Source organism: Octodon degus, unplaced genomic scaffold (genome assembly GCF_000260255.1).
Source record: "Octodon degus isolate 3935 unplaced genomic scaffold, OctDeg1.0 scaffold00012, whole genome shotgun sequence".
Classification (NCBI taxonomy): Eukaryota; Metazoa; Chordata; class Mammalia; order Rodentia; family Octodontidae; genus Octodon; species Octodon degus.
Window position 1 is genome coordinate 16,310,119 of NW_004524588.1, and position 18,853 is coordinate 16,328,971.

An 18,853-nucleotide genomic window follows, 5' to 3' on the forward strand; every position below is an offset into this window, starting at 1 on the left:
GCCTTAGGTGCAGGATGCTGCAGTGAGGCTGTAGATGCAGGGTGCTGGAGGGAGGCCATAGATGCAGGATCCTGGAGGGAGGCTGTAGATGCAGGGTGCTGGAGGGAGGCCGTAGATGCAGGGTGCTGGAGGAAGGCTGTAGTTGAGCCAAGCATCTCTGCTGTACTTAAGGCCACTACAGAATCAGCATTCAGGTGAGAATTGACAGCTACAAACACAGCACATATTAGAGACAATAATACACAAAAATAGAAATCAAAGTGTTGTGTACATAATGAGCAGTATCAACTCAACAATGTAAAATATGTGTAAATAGGCACAAAGGTGGGAAATGCACACAGACAAAAAGCGCTATTACAAAACTAGCTTTCATAAAAATAACTCCCCAAATAACGCAGCCAAACAGACCATAGTTTCCCTTACAGTAATAGAAGAATCCAGGTATGCAGTGACTCCATGGCACTCCTGAATGGTTGCAGGAGGTGGGTCCCAAAAGGACCCAAAACAATGAGTACTAAATGATTGCTTTGACTGGGAAGTGCAGTGAGTCGTTAGGCAGTTGACACCAAGAAATTCTAGCTTGCCTGTCCAGTGTGCAACAAAAGATGAGAGGCTGGCAAGATAGCTCAGTGGACTAAGTGCATGCTTAGGCAAGCTCAGGGACCAGAGTTCAACTCCTGTCACCACATGCTGTGCTGGCCCTGTCCCCGGGCACCCTGAGCCTGCCACAGAGACCAGTGGGAGGCAGAAAACAGGAGGATCACTAGGAGTCTGAGCTGTGTAGTGAGACCCTGTACCAAATTTTTAAAAAAGAGTGCTTGGACCACATTTACCTATCAAAATGCTTGAAGTATCAAATTCAATGAGTTTCAAAGCAGGAGAATGCCAAGGTATGACTGTATACTGTCTTCTCACCTCCCAGTTTTAAAAGATGACCATTTTTTTTTTATCAATTATTGCATGTTTTGGACTTCTTAATGTGCTCTCTTTGTGGAATTTGGCAGGTATGGTGATGACAAACAACTCAGGATTCTGTCAGGTCTGCTCTGAGATTGTAACAAGTATGAACAGCTACTGTGCTTGGAGTTCTGACTTCAACATTTCCAGGCCTTTCCAGGGTGGCCTTTGCAGGATGATAAGAGGCAGTGGATATGGGTCTGAGGCCTAAGTGCGCCACTGACACTCATTGTCATAGCCTGAAATTGGTTCCTTGCCTATGGAAGCTTATTTTGTCTGTATGCTTGAAAGGCAGTTGGGCATGGAAAATGTGGACGACATGGGGCAAAGAAACCAAACAGAATACTGGAAAATAGTTTGAAGTATGCACTATAGCAAGGAAAGATAAATGGGCATCTATTCTGAAGTTAAAGCATATATGCATGAAAGACTGTACCCCTGGCATAGAGCTTCTCATAATAGCTCTTTGCTTATCTGAAATAGACTTTCTGTATCTCTGCTCCTTTCTTGTTTGCTTCCAAAGCATAGTTTATAATAATCTTCCAAATCACACATCCCATACTGTGTCTTTCCTGATGTACCTTTGCTCTATCTAGTTTAAATGGCTCTTTAGTATTGCCTTTAATGCATTTTGAATTAGTTCTTTGCGAGTATAGGATGAGATGACAAAGGAGAAAGTGAGAGCTCCTCTTGGGTACTTTAAAGAAAGGACTTCTGTGAAGAAAGGAGAGAGAGTCCCTGGAATCACCGCAGAGGTTATGGCATAGCTAGTGTATTAAAATTAGAGGAATGGATTTTAAATGGAAGACGGAAAAACTTTGTAACTTCTAGAGATACTCAGGGTTGAAACAGTGGGCTTCATGAGCGGTTTGTTACTGGAGATATTCAGTAGTAGAAGAAATGCTGCTATTTAGAAGTTTCAATTGGGTTATCTGTGACATCCCAGTGTACTGGATGGCTTTATCACTGATACAATGTACAGCATTGTATGCCCAAATTATCTTTTAAACCAATATGGACATAATGACATTCTGTCATCCTCCAAAAGTATAAATGTTTCAGAGTTTCTTACTTGTCAAAACTGCAAACATTGTGTCAGAGGCTACTGTGATAGCTTCATGGAGGACTCCTGATAAAACGGTACATTCATTTCTGTCATACTGAAAGCCTGGTGCATTTGGTTAATGAAACACATATTTTAGGAGTTTGCCTAAGTATTCATTACCTAATTCAGTTAATTAGGAAAACTGCAAAAAATTTCCGATTCTCATAAATTTTATTTCTTACTACAACACAACATTTTTTCTCACAGTGAATCCTCTCTGCACAAACTGGAAAGCAGCACAGCTCCCAAGACTTGTTTGGAGCCGTTGGTGGGCAAAAGGGAGTTCACAGTTTAGCAATTTTAAAAAGCATAATAATCAAAGAGGCATTAGCAGTGATTAACAGCTCTGAGTAAGCCCTCCGAGGATCCAGCCATGTGGAAATTATGCTCTCTTGCCTCCGCCACTGTGGCTTCCAATTCGAGTAGGGCGAGTCGTGGATAGTAGGAGCCAGAGTCTATGTGTTTAGACAGCAGTCTGCTCCCCACCTTCTCAACCAGCAGGTAAGAGCCTGGTCACAGTGTGAATGTGGGCAACGATAGGCTGCTTGTCTGTGGCTCCTACAAATGCTGTGAACCACTGCCATATTTTCACAATGTGGCAGATTGCATTTCAGCAACGGGGGCTGAGTGTGGGTAAGGGCACAGGTGGCTGCTCCTGCAGCACATCTTTGTGATCAGCTTTGGCATGTGAGTCTGGACTCCACATCACACTGCTGCTGGGCTTTTGGCTTGGTGCATCTTGCAGCAACATTCCAGGGTTCTGCGAAGGAAGGCTGAAGGGTGTGATGAACCTTTTGTCACCTAACCAGGAAGCGTAGTACAGAGCTGCATAAAGCTGTCTGATTTTATGTGTGCTTCTGTCCATTTCTAAGTAATCAACACCTGGGGTTATTTGTTGGCAAAAGAACAAGAATACATCAAACAATAAGCACTGGTTCCTACCAAATCAGTAATTTGGCATAATTTGTTCAGCATGGAATAAAAAAGGCCTTTCAGAGAACATAGGTTATGAAAAGCCGCAATGGAAAAAACACAAACACTCATATACATATGTATAAGTGTATAGGTATGAATGTCTATAGGTCAGACACAGCACTTGTGGACATATGGTCAGTCACACTCGGCTGTATGTATTTGATCATTTATTAATTTATTCTTTTGTCTATTCATTCAAAAAAGTCTCTACAGACAAGGCATTGTACCAAACATAAAGAATACAACAGTAGTCTTCACTTAGTTTCTGAGAAGTTCTCTGTCAGTTTCTCTTTCAGGATGTTTTGCATATGTGTTTATTTTCTTTTCTTTCTTAGTTTTTTTTTTTTTTTTGTATTTTTTTAGGGAAAGGTGTACAGGGTGTTCAGGGTCTCATTACTAGATTAGACTTGTAGTGAATTGCCTATTTACAACCTCCCAAGAGCTGGGATTATGGGGGACATGCCACCATGCCCAGTCTCAATCTCCATCTTAGCGTGGGCCAGCACAGCCCTGGGGATCAAACCTCTGACCCCCGCTCCTGCTTGCAGGTGCTTTAATCCACTGCGCTATTTGGCTGGCCCTATTTACGTTTCTTTGACATGGTATTGTTACTTTCTTACCAGTTTCTTGGAAGGCTGATTAACTCTCTCTTACCTTTCAGCTCAGTCACTTCTTAAAGGAATCTTTCTTTTTCTCTGGTCATCAGCTCCCATATAATTTAGCCCCTGATCATATGCCCCATTGTTTTCTGTATCTACTATTGCAGTTGTTGGTTTGTGGATTATTTTATGGATTAATTTATGGATTATTTTAATTGTCACATAGTAAAGACAAGGCTCAGTACTGACACTAACAGTGTTGTTTGGAATGAAGGAATGAATAAATAGTGAGCAGGACATAACCCTTCTCTTCAAAGAGGTGAGGCCTGGTGAAAGAAGTGGACAACCAACTGCTCTTCTGTGATCAAAGCTCTAGTCTTGTAATCACAAGAAGCCTAAAGTGTGCAGACATCTGTCTTACTTTTAAAGTGTCAAGGAAAGCATTCTGGATGGACTTAGATATAAAGATACGCAAGATGAGGATAAGCAGACATCTAAGTAAGTTAAGTTGAAGAACATAATTCTGCCGCACTAAACCAAACCAAACCAAACCAAACCAAACCAAACCAAACCAAACCAAAGCCCAAACCAGCATGAACTGAAGCCCGCAACTGAGTGATTGTTGAGAATGTCCAGGAACCCCCACGGTTCATGTAGTTGGTGTAAAGTGGTGAAATAGTGGAAGCAAAAGACAAGGACAGATGGAGTGGGGCCGTGGGGGAGAGGACATCACATCAGGGATGGATCAAGCCCTCCTGAATTTGTGCTGCATTTTGAAGATGGTGGATCGTCCTGGGTAGCCTTAAGCAGAGAAATATAGTGAGATTTGTGAGTTAGGAAGAATAAGTGGAGAATGCATTGGAGAGAGAATGAAGGCAGCAGAAAATCAGGAAGCTGACTGAAATAACTGATTATGGCAACGAAAACAAAGTAGTAGCATTCCGGGAAGGTTCATCCTGCACACACAGAGCACACAACACCTGTGTTCTGGCTGACATAAAATCGTGTTCTATTCATTGTTCTTACAGCATTAGCTCAGCTTTACATAGCACAAAGTCTAATATGTTTTTGAGCCCTTTTTGTGTATTTGCCTGCTTTAGTCAAGGCATGCATTTAGCCTATTAGATTTTATTTTAAAGTATTTGTTTCTGATTTTAAGTTTTTTCTTGATCAGGAATCTGAGTTGTGGTGTGAGATGAGATTTAATTTTATTATTTTCCAGCTGGTCAGTGCCATTTATTCAATAAATCATCTTTTCCCATTGAATTGAATATTCTGCAATATGAAATCTCACACACAGATTTATTTCACAAAAAGATATCATTTTACTCTTCTTTCCAACTTACTTATACTAATTATTTTATTATCATATCTAACAGCTTTCAAAATAATATTGCACAGCAAAAGGGACATCAATCATACTTGTCTAATTTCTAATTTTAGTTGAAATGTTTTTTAATCTGTCACTATTTAGAATAAGCTTTGCTTCTGCTTTTGCAAAACAGCTTTTTTATTATACTTGAGCAATTTCTTTATATTCTTATTTTACTCAAAATTTTTATTAAGATTGTCATTTGAACGTTAGACTTTTCAGAATCTTCTGACAGCTCTTTTTATTTTCTTATTTAATTTTATGAATGTTATAATTTATGTTGATAGATTTCTACTGTTAAACTGTCTTTTTATTTCTGATATGAGTATTATTTGATTATGATGTATTATTCTGTGTAAATTGCTAGATTCTACCCTCTACTATTTCAGAAAATATTCATAAAGAAATTGGTTTTAGTATATACTATGTTGGATTTTGAAAAGTTTTATATGGCCTTAATAAAAAACTATTGAGTAATTTAAAATTACTTCCACAGCCTGAAACTATTTAAATAACTTTAGAATGATTACTCCTTTTTCTTGTAGGCGAGCCAAGATTCAGACTGCCTATTTCTTTTTCGATCAATTCTGGTCATTTATATTTTGCCAGTTACCCATTTACACTGCATTCACACATTCATTTGCAAAACGTTGCTTGGCTTTTTTCTTATTCCTCTACTTCTCTCCCTGTCCCTCCTCCAGAGCTGGGATTACAGATGTGTACCATCCCACATCCATCTTTCCTCCTTTTGAGATTGTAGAGGGTATTCCTGCTGGCCTCCAGTTTGAGGTCCTCCAGCTTTATTCTCTGGAGTAGCTGAGATTGGTCCTAGGCATGTGTTCCTTTTTCTTTTTCTAAATGTGCACCTAATCTTTTCTCTTACTCCATGTTCATGTATTTTTCTTGCTTAAGTTTTGTTTGATCTATTCCCACTTCCTGGTTTTGTTAATTTTTCTTATACTTGTCATGATCTTCTTAATTTAGAAGCTTTTTTGTTTTTTCTTATTTATTTACTTATTTTTAAGAGTAGAAAGTATTGATTAAGAGAAAGAAAGCTTCTGTCTATGAGGGACAGAAAAGGGACCCAAGTGGGTTCTTATTTATTTCCATTACTGAAAACATTCACAATATACATTTTTCTTTGACTATCATTTTTATTGTGCTTTATAGGATTTTTGTATGATATACAGTCTTTTTCATTGTTTTTTGTAAGGTATGTTTTCAGTTTTTATTTTAAACAGAAAAAAAGCAAGACATAACAATAAAGCAGAGTTTCAAAGTAGGCTAGTAGGAGAGTAACAATACTTAATGCATTGCATATTGTTATATTCATAGTAGTTGTTCTGAGTACAAGATGTAGACATGAAACATTGTCCACAATATGACTAGCACAAAACTTCCCTTCAACAAACCAAGAAAAACCAGCTGTATAACTATCTTAACTGTCTTGTGTATGTAGTTTTTTCCTTTTCCCTTCCTTCCTTTCCCCTTTCTTCTATCACAGTTTTTCTTTTCTTTTGATTGTTTTCATCCCTTTCCACAATATCTATTATGTATTTTGGATCTTGTATACTCTTTTAGATTTCACATTAGTGAGACAACACAGTGTTTACACATGTGGGTCTGGTTTATTTCACTTAAGTGTATGGTCTCCAGTTGCATCCATTTATCTATAAAAGTTTCAAGTTTATCTCTCATCCCAGTTGATATATATATATATATATATATATATATATATATATATTCACATCTTTTTAATTCTGTCCTCAGATGATGGGCATTAGGGTTGTTTCTGACATTTAGCTATCACAAGTTGTGGTGCTGTAAACCTTGGTGCACATATATCACTATGATATGATGATTTTAATTCTCCTAGGAAGATACCAACAAGGGGAATAGCTGGGTTGAATGTGACCTCTAATTCTAGTTTTTTAAAGACATCTCTGCACTGACTTCCATAGTGGTTGCACTAGTCTATACTCCCATCAACTGTGTAGAAGTGTTCTTTTTTCTTTTTTACCACAACCCTTTTAAACTAAAGTAAAAAATGGATCAAAGATCTAAATATTAAAACTGAAACACTAAATAAACTGGAAGAGAAAATAGAAATTTTGAAGACATAGATGTGGGCAGAGAATTCATGAACAAAAGCCAGACTTCATGGGAAATACATTGAAGAATCAACATATGAGGTCTCACCTTATTAAAATACTTTACACAACAAAAGAAATCATCAACAAAGTAAAAGGACAACCTACAAAGTAGGAAAAAAATTATAGCCACTTTTCACTCAGATGAAGGGCTTATATCTAGACCATATAAAGAATTGAAAAAATCAGGCCCCCAAAATTCAAAGACCCACTTAAAAAATGGGCATCTTAGATGAATACATGCTTCTCTGATGAAAAAATACAAATGAGAAATAAGTATATGAAAAAATGTTCAACATCATTGGTCATTTGAGAGATGCAAATTAAAACAACACTGAGATTCCATCTCACTGTAGAAAGAATGGCTGTCATAAAGAAAACAAACTGTATTTTCTTTTTTCTAAAATGTATTTAGTACAGAGTCTATAGGGTCTTACTGCACAGATCGGACTTGTAGTGACCCTCCTTTTTAGCCTGCCAAGCACTGAGATTACAGGTGTGCACCCCACCAAGCCCAGTCTCAGTTGCTGTCTGAGCATGGCCCAGCCAGATGACAGGGATTGAACCCTGCTCCCTGTATCTGCCTAATTAGGAGCTTTAATATGCTAAGGTATCTGGCTGGCCCTGACAGCCTACATTTTCAATTTTGATTTCTCTTGGTCCAAGGTATTGTGTTGCCTAACTTCCAAATAGATAAGGTTGTTTTGTCACCTTTTTGCTATGTATTATTATTAATTTTTATTGTTATTAGAAATATGGGATTTTTGTAACTAGGTATTTGAACAGGTTTTGCAATATTTTGTAAATGCACAATAAATGCTCTATATACTTGTGTAGTACATATAATTTGAACTTATTCCTTTTATTTTTAATTTCTTATAATTTCATTATTTTCTGATGTTATGTTTCCATTAGTTTGTTTTGGTTAATATTTAATTTTTCTTTCTTTTTTAAAATTTTTTTTATTTATTTGAGAGAGAGAGAGAGAGAGAGAGAGAGTGTGGTGTGTGTGTGTGGCCAGCTCAGCCCACCAGGGGGCGGGGCTGGCTGGCATGTGGTGCTGGGGGATTGAACCGCGGTCCCTGATGCTTTGCTAAGCTTGTTCTAAGTAGGTGCTTTAGACCACTGAGCCATCTCTCCAGCCCCAATATTTAATTTTTCTATGACTTTGCCTTTTATCTTTTTGGTCCTGATAGAGTCATTTTAATTTTTCCACTAAATTTTTATTTTTATTAAGGCCTTTAATATTCTCATTGTATTGCTGTATGTATTTTTATCTAATATTTCTGTGCCTTTGTCTTTTTATCTGGTAGATGTATATGATCCTGAGAGAGGTAATAAAGTTTCCCACTTTAATTATAATTGGAGTATTTTATTTACTCTTAATTGTAAGAATATATAATTACTTTATTGCAATATAATTCACATACCTTTGTTTAATTTTTAATTTTTTTGAGTTACGTGTTTGTATTTTTTATCTTTTTAATAATTTTATTGAGAAACAAATAGCAATGAGACAGTTTCAGAACTGATTAGTAGAACAGTTTCAATAATTAATACATTGCATATTTTTGTCTTCTTAGTGGTTATTCATAGTACAAGATTCAGACATAATATCCTATCCACAAACACAATTAGAACAACTCTTTCTATTTATTGAATTAAGAGAAAGTAGCTGTATATCTATCCTGACTATTTTCACTACATAGATACAAAATGGTCCTTCATTTGTATCCCTTTTTTGTTTAGTTTTGTCAGAAAAGGATATTCCATTGTCATTTCAATATTGTAGGTGCATGAATTCAGCAAAATATTCCAATATAGTCCAATAGTCCATAACAGCAGTGAGTTTTCCATAGGACTGGCAATGTCAGAAGTTGTTGACTTGAGCCTTTTATAGCTCAGCATATTAATATGACTTTACTTTTTATACTTTTCTGCTGGATGGTTAAAACCAAGATAAAGCAAGACCTATATAACAAGAAATGTAACTTTTGTATTTGACTGCCAAGGTCAGTCAAATCTCTTCAGGATTTATCCTGTACCACAGTTTGTAGATCCTTTCTCAGTGTCAGCCATGTGGATGAGTCACAGCCATCACATGCCTTTAGATTCACTCATTCAAATTGTAAGACTCAACAGATAATCATCAATTGGGCTATCACTACAAAAATATTAGAACATGTTCCTCACATCAGAAGGAAATCCCATACCTATTTGTAATGGGTTACTGTTTTTGCTTTGTATGCTTAGCTCCAATGTTGCTTATTTTATGTCCTTTTTGTCTTTTTTATACATTGTGATAATATAATGTCTCTATTCAGTTCCACATTTCTCTTAATTCCATCTTGTTAATATTATTGTTACCCTTTCCTTCTTTCTTTATTTTTCTTGAAGGTTCTTAGAATTGTCTACTGATTTATTTTCAATCTTTAATTTATCACTTTTCATAAATATAATTAATTGGAGAGAATGAAAGTTTTCCCATGTATTGGGATTATTTTACTTGCTTATATTTCCTTTATTGCACAATTTACATGGTTTTGTTTTTTATCTTGTTTTATGATAATTATTTTACAAATTTTTCTTTCTATTATTTTTTCATTTTGATTTTGATTTTGTTAATATGTTCACTGACTTGGATTCCTCTATTTCTGGATTGTGATTCACTCATTGTTCAATTTTAGTGCTTTCTGAATTATTTTTCTTAGGAATTTCATGGAGTTGATCTAGTTCCTCAATCTGCTAGATATTTTGGCTGGAGAATGAGCTGTTAGACTTCAGTTGTACTTGTGTTTTTCCACCTTCTCATAGTGTGTGTGTGTGTGTGTGTGTGTGTGCGCACACATGTGTGTGTGTGAATAGGTATTAAGCCTGATTAAAACTTGTGCATTTCAGCATTCACAAATTTGTAGATTCAAAATTTTCTAAGTTAGGGAAATTCTTTCTGTAATCCATTTATAGTCCTTCCTTCACTTACTTTTTTCTCATTCTACACCATGCTGTTTTAGTAGTTATAGTTTCATGAATTGTTCTTCCTAATCTGTTCATAGTCAACTGAAGGATTGCAGACAAATACCGACCACAGTGGACTATATGCTATTTTATAATAAAGGTACAGAAATGTGCTTTGCGATTTGAAAGGAAGGAATACCAACTTACAAGTACCAAAATATACTTGAATTATATTCCCCTGTTTTGATGTAGGTGACAAAAAAACTTATTCCAGAATAGTCAGATAAGGTTTGTTTTCACTATGGGACATTTCTCATTACTGAGATTAGTATCTTAGGTATATTTTAATGCATATAATAACAGAAAATTAAAATTAAAAACTGTAAACAATCTCCACAAATGATTTTTGCTTGAAGTATGTATTATGCTTTAAATAACACTTTGTATACTTGAGAATTAATCCTACTATTTTGGATTTTCCATTTTACTGCCTAGAAAATTCTTTGTTAGCTCCAAGATATTAAAATCTATCTAATGTTGTAAAGATATGAATATATGTGCCTTTATCTGTAAGAATTTGACTATGTCATATAACAGAGATGTCACTGTTTTAGTAATAGGACAAATGAATATAAAAATAGCAAAAAGTTGTTTTAACTGTATAGATTGAAAATAATAAGATCCTTCTTTTTACCAATTATCTCAACGCTTTGACTTACCGACCTATATTATAACCTGAAATGATAAAGATGTACATGAGGCTGTATCAATAGATCAGATACAAAACAATTTCCTATATTCTTTTACTCTCCACAGTGGGATTCATTTTTAATTTTTATCCTTTGTTATTATTTAGATGTGTAGTATTTACCTTAATTCTCTGGGAGACAGAAACTACCCTTTGCCATTTATTTAATGGGATAATATTTTTACAATTGTGCCATCTGGGTTTCAAACACAATTGACAAAAGTCTTCTAGTCTCGCTAGATTTAGTTATTTCTCGAAATAATCATCTTCTTAAAACACTGAAATGTTACAGATTTCACTTGAGTGATCATTGCTCCGGAGATACAGTACTTAGGTATCATGTTGGTGACACCGATAGAGTATCAAAAATGATTATGACGTTTTTCCAGTTGATAGGTAGTGTGCAGTAGTTTGAGGGATTTGGTCCCTTGTCCGAAATTTAAGCAACTTGAAACAACACCTCCTACTGCTGTGTATTTTCTCAAGATAGTGCTGCTTGATGCCCTTGCTGGATGATAAGGATGACCTTTGATATAGAAACACACCATTTTTTCTCTTGTCAGTGGAAAGTCTCCCAAAATATCCACAATCCTAATTAGTGCCTTAGCTGCCTCTATTCATTTAATTCTCAATGAAGCCTACATTTTAGTCTTTATACTTGGCGCCAGATCTTTTTCTTTCACATCCTTTTAAGTGATTTTAGCCGTAATAATACTGTTGATAGGTTGAAAACTAATATCTTTATATCTTCACCTGCCACCTACTATCCATCCCATCTGTCTTCTGTTCTCACCCCTCCACTGAATCTGCTCTGTCAAAGATCCCCATAGACCTGAAAAATCTGAAGAGTTTTTTTCTGACCTTATCTTACTTGAACTTGTGGTGACATTTGATAACTGTTGAATATCTTCTATTACTCCTTTATATTCACTTAGTGATACATGAATTTACTGATATGCAGCCTGTATTTATTTTTTTAAATATATTTTTATTGTTATTTTTTTGTGGAACTGGAGATTGAACTCAGACCCTTGCGCTTGCCAAGGAAGCACTTATTCTACTGAGCCATCTCCCCGGCCCCCAGCTTGTATTTATTGATCCCGAAGATAGGACAGCGAGCCACAGGTGCCATATGCAGAGGTGTTACTCTTTATACTATGCTTATTATGAGTCACTATTAGATAGATTTCGCCTTGTGATCTGGTCATGATACCTACAGTTGTGCAGTCCTGAGCAAATTTCTCAATGTTCCTCATCTGTAAAAATGCGAGGGTTAATGATACTTATATAGGAATATGAAAAGATTAAATAATATATGGAAATGTCAGCATGCTAGTAGGAATTCTTTCTGTCTCCTTTTACTGTAATAGAAGCCTGCTATGGCTTAAGTCTCCATGTTACCCCAAAGCCTCAAGCAGTCTTAGGTGGGACTTTTTGAGAGGTGGCTGAATCTAGTGTGTGATGCTTGGATTAAGGATATGTGATTACTAAATCAGTACATGGATTGGTTTGGCATCACCCTACTCTCAGTATCCTGGGTCCAGGCTTGCCTTCTCCTTCTCTTGTTTGCTACATTCTGATCACCAGGGACTCTTTTCCTTTGCATTGCCCATCTGCCATGCCACACGACTATGGAGCCAGCTAATTATGGACTGAAACCTCTATAAACTGGGAGTTCATAAACCTTCCCTCCTTTCCGTTTGGGTCTTTTGTCTCAACAATGAGAAAAGTAACTAAGACAGACTTTCATACCAGAGGAATGGAGTTGTTCCTGTAACTGTACCTGACCATGTGGTTTAGGAGCCTGTGGAGCTGGCTGTGGGAAGAAGAGTGAGGAAATGTTCAGCAGTGCTGGATGAAAAAGTAGAACTGGAAAAACTTAGATTATACTTGATGGGAAATTCTGGTCAGAGTTCAGAAGACCAAAATCCTGACAGAAATTATGCTGGTAAGGACCATGATCATGACGTTTCTGCTGGGAAGGACTACACTGGTTGTTGGATACCAGACAATGTGTGTTGTACTTTGGCAGAAAGCTTGTCTACATTTTTCTTGTGTCCAGAGATTTTGGCTGAAACTAAGATTAATGGTGGCAGACTAATTAATCTTGCTGAAGAAATTTTAAGGAAGGTGAATGTTAATGCAATTACATGGCTACTGTTGGGGGCTTTTAGCCAAGTTTATGTTGAGAATAAAGAACAAAGAGCCCAGAAGAATGATTAAAACATTGTCAGTTTAACTAGAAAGAAACTGCAGTAAAGTGATGACCTGAAAAGATGCAACTGAAATTGGTAGAGAAGACTAGCAAGCAAAAGCCTAATATTTCAGAAGATACAGAAAAGATGACCTGATGGTGTCACAAGAATCAACAGTTGTACATTTATACAGACTCAGATTTGCAAAGGTAAAAGAATTTGCCCTGAGAACAGATCCCTAGAGCACCATGTTTCAGAATGGCAGCAGCCCAGAGATGTTGTTCCTCAGGTTTTGGTTCATAGGGACTCCTCCCTACAGCCAGGAAAGAAGCAGCTTAGGTACTGCTTCAGCTCACAGCAGACCTTGGCATCATTCACATGGAGCTGGTTGTAGGTGCATACAGAATGTAAGAGTGGTGAGGTCAGGAAGGCTTCCCCCCAGATTTCAGAAGCAGGCCTAGGAGGCCAGCCAGTGTGCTCCCAATAGGGCATTGTCTATATAGCTGTGAGTGTGAAGTTTAAGGTGCACTGGAGACCCCAGAAATTTGGAGAAGCTAGAAAGGTAGATTTTCTGAGCAAAACTGCAAAGAGGGAGCGGAATAGGCCCAACAGAGAAGCTATGGGAGCTGCAACCACAGGAAGTAAGGTAGGGGTGGAGCTACTCAAGCCCTTTGGAGTTCACATTTTGCCACAGATTGCCTTGGATGCTGTATATGGAACTACACTACAGGACTTAGTGTTAGTCCTGCTGGAATTTGGACTTGCTTTGTTCCTGTTTCTTTATATCCCCCATTTGTACCTTTATTAATGATAATGTTTATCTTGTGCCATTGTATATTGAGAGTATTTAACTTTCTTTTCATTTGTACAGGGGCTCACAGCTAAGAGTTTGCCTTAAGTGTCAGAGAAGACTTAGAACTTGGACTTTTCAGCAGTGCTGAAACTTTTGTGATTTTGGCAACTCTTTGGCTCTAAGAATAAAGGAATGTAAAGGAAAGCACATGAATCCTTGGAAGACCAGGGAAAGATTATTATGATTTGGTCTAGATGTCCCCCCAAAACCTCATGCTCTCATAGATGATGTTTTTTCAGAGGCATCTGAATCTAGAGTTTATGATGTTAGAATGAAGGGTGGCTGACTACTAAAACAATGCTTTGGTTGGTTTGGCACTAATCTAATCGTAGAAGCCTGGATATAACATAAGGGACAAAAAAGGGCTTGTCTTCTCCCTCCTTTGTTGCTTTCTTAACTTCTGCCTACCATGAATGATTTCCCTTCTGTGCTGCCACCCTGGCTTGGAGCCAGTTGGTTATGGACTGACGCTTGTACAAACAGTCTACAGTAGCCCCTTGCAGTTTGACTTTTGCAGACTCCCTGTTTCATGGGTTTTCAAAAAAATATTAATCTAGATTATTTATCATGGATTTTTTCCCTATCTTGCTGGATTTTGCCATAATGTATAGAACTATATATGTATTTATATGCTTAGTATTTGTGATTTTAATGGTTTTTGCCTAACATGTATAAAAATATTAAAATGTTAATTCTAACATATTAAAAGAATATTAAATCCAAATAAAATACACTGGTTACAGTATGTATTTCTTTCGCAGATGAATAAATTCTGCACCATACAGTATGTATATGTTGTTAAAATTACACAGGTTTATGAGTTTAGAAAATGGTTAAGAACATTAGAAGTGTTTTTAAAAGTGTAGGAAGGGTTTATAAGGATGTGGGAAGGGTTTATAAAACATACACACACATATGTATATACATAATATAATGTTACTGCTTTGCTAATTTTCACTTATCGCGGGGGTGCCTGGGAGGTAGCCTCTGCGATGAGTGAGTGATCACTATACAGCATTCATCTTTGAATAGTATCATCTCTCTGCTTGGTGCTCCTTACTGTAGTTTTGATAATCTCAAGACGGGCTTCTCCAAGGCTGCTGAGGTAGTTCTTCGGCCTGCTCCTGCTTGCCAGCCATTGCACTGTTTCCTTCTCTTCCCTGAACATTCTGGCCTCTCTCCCCTTTCTCCTTCACTACTCCACATAGTATTCTTCCGGGGGCTCTTCCCTTCCTGATTGTGCCTTAGAAAATCTGCTTTTCTCTTCAAACATTCCTTCAAGGAGAGGCAGACATTCCTTTTCTTTGCCTTTTCAATTTTTTCTGCTTGCTCTTGTGATAGCCCAGTGGGAATGTATTGTCATGACACGTTAGGAGCCATAAGAGAAAAACAAATAAATAAACACACACACAAACAAGCGAACGAACATCTTTTTGTCTTGGTATCCTCAGATGTGTTACAACTGCGGCCTTGTGAGATTGATAATGTGCATCAAACAAATACTTAGATGAATGTTTTGTTCCTGTAAAATGACGATGTGCTCCATGCCAGGCACTGTACTGATGATAAGTGTGTAGGGATCAACAGGACAAGCTCCTCTTCTTTAAGATGGACGTGATCTGAAGTGAGGTGGGGTAGCAGCTGAGACACCGATGCCACCTTTAAGGCCATTCCCGAAGGAACAGACTACATTTCATTTAGACCTAAAAAAATTTCAGCATCTGGGCTGCTCATCTTTCAAGAGAGGTGAATTAATAGCAACTTAAAATTCTGAATTTTAAGTTACCTATTAATGAGAACAGTTTTATTATAAATTCTGCTACTTGAGGAAATGTATTCTTGTAGGCCAAAGTATCAGGATTTCATAGCATCTTGTGATCTGAGGGGATAAAATGTGTCCATATGTTTCAAGTGATTTGCTGTTAAGTGGAGGTTTGTGTCAATTATAGGCGGATACTTGACTGTCTTAACTGAACTACTTTGTGATTTCTGATTTTTGAGATAAGGTTTAAAAATGGAAGCCTTAGGTATTGATTCATAGTATGTTGGCTAAAGTTGGAGTGATAGTTCTCTAGTTTTAAGTTTTGAAACCTTAAAAATTATTTTCGTCTGATCTTGTGCAAATTAATAATTATAGGGATAAAAATCTTTATCAGTTATTTGAACATTACAGCTTAAGTACTATTCCTATGTACAGTGCTTGAATATACTATCTAAAATAGTTTTTCTTGATTGTTACTAAATATTTATGGTATTATCCTGTGGGCCCTAGTGATATCATTTGAAAATGAATGGTCATTAAACTTTAAAAAATAGAGGTAGTTTTTCAAGAAACAAGAATTTCTAGTTGATAGAATGCTATATCAGGAAGTTGTTTTTTTTTTTTTTTTGCCTCTGCTGTATTTATTTTCTGATTATTTTGCGGATGATTACTTGAGATTATGCAGTTGGGAATAGAACATGAGTTTACTCTATTTTCTTTACTTCCACTTCTTCAATTAATAACTGTGGAGACATTTTCAGTGTTAGTAAAAGTTCTAGTTAATAGTAATTCTTTTTCCCTTCATGCTTATTAAACCCTTGGAAGATACAATTCTTCAAAGTTTGGACAAAATCGATGTAATGTTTTTAGTGACATATATATTGTAGTTAAGCAAAGATATTCAGGTTATAGGGATGTTTACTTTGAATTTAGCTTTTCATAAGAATTTCATAATTAGAAATTTTAATAGTAACAAAGCACACCATAATCGAATGTGGACATAGTTTAATTTGTGCTAGAAATTTTTATTTTAATTATAATGATGTAACAGCTAGTAATGGTGATGTATAGATTTGGCTTAGAAAAAGTTTCAGTGAAGGAAATTATGAATTTTCAGACATAATGAAAGTAGAGGGTATAAATTTGAAAGGAAAAAGTGAGTTTTCTAAGGAAGAAATGAAAACATCAAATTAAAGGAAAAGTAGCAGACAAGGACACAAGACCATATATTGGTTTAAATACTTATGGAAGCAGTTTCAGCACAGCAGTTGGTGGAAGAACCAAATGTCACTGAATAGCACTTATCTTTTTTTTCTGTCCACGCTTGATAACTCAGCATATATATTCTATTATTGTCAACTCTAGCTGACGCTAATGTTATGAAGTGCAATGTATTTTGAAAGGCAGTCTTAAAACGTGGCAACGTAAGATGCACGGGGATACTTTTTTTTTATCGTAATAGAAGACTTTCTTGGGTATCTCTGAACATCAAATCTATGAAAGCACAATTAATGTAAAATGTGTCTTAATAAAAGGAGTCTCATATAGATTTTCTATTTTCTTTCTACATTGATTTTAAGAACTTATTAACTGGACTCAACTTTTGCTACTACAATTTTATTTATTTATTTATTTATTTATTTATTTATGTATGTATTTGGTACGGGGTCTACAGTAGTGAGTGATCTAAGATAAGGGTCTCACTACTAGGTCAGACTCGTAGTGATTCTTTTGTTTTCAGCCTCCTAATAGCTGAGATTACAGGTGCGCGGTGCCACAACCAGTCTCAATCACTGTCTCAGCGTGGCCCGGGGGGCAGGGCTGGCTTGCTACCACAATTTTAGACCCTGACAATTCTTAGACCCCTGTGTAAGCTTTTGAAATATATTTAATATGTTTTAACTCTATTATTGTCTCATTTCTCAATAGAAGGGAAACTCAGGGGATAATAATGGTAGAAACAGCAAACCAAACCACAGGCAGCCTATGTTACCAGGGCATTGGCAATGTTTGCATCTGTGGTTTCGCATGTCTGCCTGCTTTGAGAGTTTTCTCATAAGGTGAAATAGACTGGATAGGAGAGTGTGAATATGTAAGCTACACATACTTGCTTCAGCCATGTCTGTGGAAGAGTAGTTCTCTCTATTCTGTGCTGTTCCTCAAAGCATAAATTCCCTGTCTTTTTCCTCAGATAATTCTCAACATTGAGCTGTGCTACACTACTTGTGAACTTTCTTCAAATCATAATGAATTGTGTGCATGCACCTATCCATTTTTTCATTGTAACTTTAGTGATACAAAATACAATTCCTTTTTTCCGGCCATCTGGAAATAAGTATGTTGAAAAAATGGACCTTGATTCTGTCTGGTCAATTTGTGCTTTACTCTTGGCCACTCTCATTTTTTGTGGTTGAAAGAACACAGATCATTCCAAGTTCTGCCATTTTAAATTTCCCTTCGATCTCTTTCTCCCTGAGGTCTAGCTGACCTGTATGACTTCCTATGAGATTGTTAACATTAGGCCTCCGTTTCTGCTCAGTAGTTTGATATCCTCCCTACACATGTACCACAGACCAGATTTTAGATATTTTCTACCTGATGAATGGATTTTAAGAAGATGGCAATGTAGATGGTATATAGACATAACAGGGAGCCATCTTGATTATTCTGTGAAGATTGGAGAAATTTTTAAACAAAGAGAAAGTTATCATTGGTAACGTTTATAGCAAGTAGAGTAGGGAATTCAGAATAGTGATTAGCGATCCAAGCAGCATTTAAAGAGCTCATGCTTTAGGAGGTAGAATGACTAAGCAGATAAATAGGAGAAGCATAGTGAATTTTTAGGTTAGTGAAATGAACCCTATAATACTATAATGATCACTACATCTGTCAGAACCCATATGATACAATGTCAGATATGAAATCTAAGCTGGACAAGATGGTGTGTGGCTGTAATCTTAAGTGCTTGGGAGGCTGGGACAGGAGGATTACAAATTTGAGGCAAGCCTGGCTAAACAGTGAGGTTCTATCAAAACATAAAGAAGAAATCCTTATGGAATTGCTCGCTTTGTAGATGGTAATGAGTCTGTAGGTTCATTTATTATAGCAGATGTACTACTCTGATAATGGGGGAAGCTTTGTATCTGTGGGTGCAGAAGACACATTGGGAAAAGTCTGTATCT

General features: G+C 36.5%; 1 protein-coding gene across 1 annotated transcript in view; it reads left to right on the forward strand.

Moving 5' to 3' along the window:
• The window catches only part of Gucy1a2 (guanylate cyclase 1 soluble subunit alpha 2), a 358,773-nt gene that overhangs the window by 82,648 nt on the left and 257,272 nt on the right, over positions 1 to 18,853 (forward strand). The window lies entirely within an intron of this gene.